The following is a 6,000-nucleotide window of genomic DNA, read 5'->3' on the forward strand; positions in this document are numbered from 1 at the left end:
GTACACACACACACACACACACACACAGGGACACGGGCACTTTCCCGCGTGTGCACAAACACACACACACACACAGGGTCACGGGCACTTTCCCGCGTGTATACACACACACAGGGTCACGGGCACTTTCCCGCGTGTATACACACACACAGGGTCACGGGCACTTTCCCGCGTGTATACACACACACAGGGTCACGGGCACTTTCCCGCGTGTATACACACACACAGGGTCACGGGCACTTTCCCGCGTGTATACACACACACAGGGTCACGGGCACTTTCCCGCGTGTATACACACACACACAGGGTCACGGGCACTTTCCCGCGTGTATACACACACACAGGGTCACGGGCACTTTCCCGCGTGTATACACACACACAGGGTCACGGGCACTTTCCCGCGTGTATACACACACACAGGGTCACGGGCACTTTCCCGCGTGTATACACACACACAGGGTCACGGGCACTTTCCCGCGTGTATACACACACACAGGGTCACGGGCACTTTCCCGCGTGTATACACACACACAGGGTCACGGGCACTTTCCCGCGTGTATACACACACACAGGGTCACGGGCACTTTCCCGCGTGTACACACACACACAGGGTCACGGGCACTTTCCCGCGTGTACACACACACACACACACACACACACAGGGTCACGGGCACTTTCCCGCGTGTACACACACACGCACGGGCACGAGGAGTTTCCTACACATACATGCGCGCGCACAGTGTCACGTGCACTTTCCTGCGTGTACATGCACGCGCGCACACAGGGTCACGGGCACTTTCCTGCATGTACCCCCACACACACACAGGGTCACGGGCACTTTCCCGCGTGTACACACACACACACAGGGTCACGGGCCCTTTCCCGCGTGTACACACACACACACACACACACACAGGGTCACGGGCACTTTCCCGCGTGTACACACACACACACAGGGTCACGGGCACTTTCCCGCGTGTACACACACACACACAGGGTCACGGGCACTTTCCCGCGTGTACACACACACACACACACACACACACACACACACACACACAGGGTCACGGGCACTTTCCCGCGTGTACACACACACACACACACAGGGTCACGGGCACTTTCCCGCGTGTACACACACACACACACACACACACACACACACACACACGGGCACGGGCACGGGCACGAGGAGTTTCCTACACATACATGCGCGCGCACAGGGTCACGTGCACTTTCCTGCGTGTACATGCACGCGCGCACACAGGGTCACGGGCACTTTCCCGCGTGTACACACACACACACAGGGTCACGGGCCCTTTCCCGCGTGTACACACACACACACACACAGGGTCACGGGCACTTTCCCGCGTGTGTACACACACACACACAGGGTCACGGGCACTTTCCCGCATGTACACACACACACACAGGGTCACGGGCACTTTCCCGCATGTACACACACACACACAGGGTCACGGGCACTTTCCCCGCGTGTACACACACACACACACACACACACACACACACACACTGGCACGAGGATTTTCCTACACATACATGCGCGCGCACAGGGTCACGTGCACTTTCCTGCGTGTACATGCACACGCGCACACAGGGTCACGGGCACTTTCCTGCATGTACCCCCACACACACACACACAGGGTCACGGGCACTTTCCTGCATGTACCCCCACACACACACAGGGTCACGGGCCCTTTGCCGCGTGTACACACACACACACACACACAGGGTCACGGGCACTTTCCCGCGTGTACACACACACACAGGGTCACGGGCACTTTCCCGCGTGTACACACACACACACACACAGGGTCACGGGCACTTTCCCGCGTGTACACACACACACACACACACACGGGCACGGGCACGAGGAGTTTCCTACACATACATGCGCGCGCACAGGGTCACGTGCACTTTCCTGCGTGTACATGCACGCGCGCACACAGGGACACGGGCACTTTCCCGCGTGTGTACACACACACACAGGGTCACGGGCCCTTTCCCGCGTGTACACACACACACAGGGTCACGGGCACTTTCCCGCGTGTGTAAACACTCACACACACAGGGTCACGTGCACTTTCCTGCGTGTACATGCACGCGCGCACACAGGGTCACGGGCACTTTCCCGCGTGTGTACACACACACACACAGGGTCACGGGCCCTTTCCCGCGTGTACACACACACACACACAGGGTCACGGGCCCTTTCCCGCGTGTACACACACACACACACACACACACACACACACACACACACAGGGTCACGGGCACTTTCCCGTGTGTGTACACACACACACACAGGGTCACGGGCACTTTCCCGCGTGTACACACACAGGGTCACGGGCAATTTCCCGCGTGTACACACACACAGACACACAGACAGGGTCACGTGCACTTTCCTGCGTGTACATGCACGCGCGCACACAGGGTCACGGGCACTTTCCCGCGTGTACACACACACACACACACACACACAGACACACAGGGTCACGGGCCCTTTCCCGCGTGTGTACACACACACACAGGGTCACGGGCACTTTCCCGCGTGTACACACACACACACACAGGGTCACGGGCACTTTCCCGCGTGTACACACACACACACAGGGTCACGGGCACTTTCCCGCGTGTACACACACACACACACACACAGGGTCTCCGGCACTTTCCCGCGTGTACACACACACACACACACACAGGGTCTCGGGCACTTTCCCGCGTGTACACACACACACACACACAGGGTCTCGGGCACTTTCCCGCGTGTACACACACACACACACACAGGGTCTCGGGCACTTTCCCGCGTGTACACACACACACACACAGGGTCTCGGGCACTTTCCCGCGTGTACACACACACACACACACACGGGCACTGGCACGAGGAGTTTCCTACACATACATGCGCGCGCACAGGGTCACGTGCACTTTCCTGCGTGTACATGCACGCGCGCACACAGGGTCACGGGCACTTTCCTGCATGTACCCCCACACACACACACACACAGGGTCACGGGCACTTTCCTGCATGTACCCCCACACACACACAGGGTCACGGGCACTTTCCCGCGTGTACCCACACACACACAGGGTCACGGGCACTTTCCCGCGTGTACCCACACACACACAGGGTCACGGGCACTTTCCCGCGTGTACACACACACACAGGGTCACGGGCACTTTCCCGCGTGTACACACACACACACAGGGTCACGGGCACTTTCCCGCGTGTGTACACACACACACACACAGGGTCACGGGCACTTTCCCGCATGTGTACACACACACACACACACAGGGTCACGGGCACTTTCCCGCGTGTGTACACACACACACACACACACACACACACACACACACACACACACACACACAGGGTCACGGGCACTTTCCCTGTGTACACACACACACACACACACAGGGTCACGGGCCCTTTCCCGCGTGTACACACACACACAGGGTCACGGGCACTTTCCCGCGTGTGTACACACTCACACACACAGGGTCACGTGCACTTTCCTGCGTGTACATGCACGCGCGCACACAGGGTCACGGGCACTTTCCCGCGTGTGTACACACACACACACAGGGTCACGGGCTCTTTCCCGCGTGTGTACACACACACACACACACAGGGTCACGGGCCCTTTCCCGCGTGTACACACACACACACACACACACACAGGGTCACGGGCACTTTCCCGTGTGTGTACACACACACACACAGGGTCACGGGCACTTTCCCGCGTGTACACACACACACACAGGGTCACGGGCACTTTCCCGCGTGTGTACACACACACACACACACAGGGTCACGGGCACTTTCCCGCGTGTACACACACACACACAGGGTCACGGGCACTTTCCCGCGTGTGTACACACACACACACAGGGTCACGGGCACTTTCCCGCGTGTACACACACACACACACACACACACACACACACACACACACACACACACACAGGGTCACGGGCACTTTCCCGCGTGTACACACACACACACAGGGTCACGGGCACTTTCCCGCGTGTACACACACACACACACAGGGTCACGGGCACTTTCCCTGTGTACACACACACACACACACACACACAGGGTCACGGGCACTTTCCCGCGTGTGTACACACACACACACACAGGGTCACGGGCACTTTCCCGCGTGTACACACACACACGGGCACGGGCACGAGGTGTTTCCTACACATGCGCGCGCACAGGGTCACGTTCACTTTCCTGCGTGTACATGCACGCGCGCACACAGGGTCACGGGCCCTTTCCCGCGTGTGTACACACACACACACACACACACACACACAGGGTCACGGGCACTTTTCCGCGTGTGTACACACATACACACAGGGTCACGGGCACTTTCCCGCATGTACACACACACAAACAGGGTCACGGGCACTTTCCCGCGTGTACACACACACACACACACACACACAGGGTCACGGGCACTTTCCCGCGTGTACACACACACACACGGGCACGGGCACGAGGAGTTTCCTACACATACATGCGCGCGCACAGGGTCACGTGCACTTTCCTGCGTGTACATGCATGCGCGCACACAGGGTCACGGGCACTTTCCCGCGGGTACACACACACACACAGGGTCACGGGCACTTTCCCACGTGTACACACACACACACACAGGGTCACGGGCACTTTCCCGCGTGTGTACACACACACACACACACACACACAGGGTCACGGGCCCTTTCCCGCGTGTACACACACACACACACACACACACACAGGGTCACGGGCACTTTCCCACGTGTACACATACACACACGGGCACGAGGAGTTTCCTACACATACATGCGCGCGCACAGGGTCACGTGCACTTTCCTGCGTGTACATGCACGCGCGCACACAGGGTCACGGGCACTTTCCTGCGTGTACGTGTATACACACACACACACTTTCCTGTATACACACACACAGACGGACAACAGTTAATGACACTCACAGAGGCACTTTACCCACCTGGCCAGCCAGCTTGCAGGACAGGAAGCATAGACTTTTCGCTTGCAGAGAGTTGCAAAGATCTCGCACCCCACCCTGTTGCTGCCTGAGTTCTGCACTCTCCCTACCTGGTGCTTCCACCTGAGTTGAGGCGAGAGAGGTTGCTGCGGCCGCTTGAAGCGGCTCACGGACAGATCAAGTTGGACAGGGCCCCAGCCCAGGGTCGCAACCTGCCGCCGGCCAGATCCAGGAAACCTGCTTCGACCCTGGAGGAACCTGGAACCTCCACATCCGGTGTTGGGATCTCGTCCCTCCCAGGAAGGTGTGGAGGCTGCAGGGAGGCACACCCACACTGATCAAGTTAACAAACTTTCACCCAACTCCAAAGTCAGGGCTCGCCAAACTTCACATGAAACTGCACAGCAGGCAATTTATAAAGGTGAGAGCAAGAACAGCAGATGCTGGAGAAACAGAGTGGGTCAGGCAGCATCAGAGGCGCAGGAGTCACCGTTTAGGATCGGGACTGTTCCTGAAAGGTCGACTTTCCTGCTCCTCTGATGCTGCCTGACCTACTGTGTTCCTCCAGCTCCACGCTATGTTAACTCCCCTTTAAAAGGTGTCTGCTCAGGTTTATGGAGCTCAATGAACCAGTCTGACACTTTCCCCGGATTGCCGTGAAATCACTAGAAATTGTAGGATGAATGTGATAATTAGTGAAAAAGACAAAAGTACATATTTAAAATCATGTTTCATATGGCTAATCGGAGTGGAGATGAAAAGGCTGTTTTCCTGAGTAGTAAAAGCATCCCTACGTGCCAGGAAATCAGCAGCAAGCCGAATCTACCATGGTGCCTGTTGGTACTTGATTTCACCTGGTGGGAACGAAGGTCCTTGTTCAGTCCCGTGCTGTAGCAGTCTAGATTCCAATCCAGTCAGTCACTTCCACGGAATCCCAACCTTCCCAATTTCTGCTGTCCAAACATTTTAGGAAT

At 57.6% G+C, this 6,000-nt stretch overlaps 1 protein-coding gene across 5 annotated transcripts in view; it reads right to left on the minus strand.

Moving 5' to 3' along the window:
- Nucleotides 1-5,512, minus strand: part of LOC125463095 (protein FAM83H-like) — a 127,729-nt gene extending 122,217 nt beyond the window's left edge. For 3 of the 5 annotated variants that reach the window (XM_059640875.1, XM_059640878.1, XM_059640874.1), the window contains exon 1: nt 5,030-5,512. The gene's annotated coding sequence lies outside the window, so the exon portion shown is untranslated. The remainder of the gene's footprint in view (nt 1-5,029) is intronic. The other 2 variants (XM_059640876.1, XM_059640880.1) reach the window with 1 other exon arrangement.
- Nucleotides 5,513-6,000: the final 488 nt, after the last annotated feature.

Source organism: Stegostoma tigrinum, chromosome 2 (assembly GCF_030684315.1).
Source record: "Stegostoma tigrinum isolate sSteTig4 chromosome 2, sSteTig4.hap1, whole genome shotgun sequence".
NCBI lineage: Eukaryota > Metazoa > Chordata > Chondrichthyes > Orectolobiformes > Stegostomatidae > Stegostoma > Stegostoma tigrinum.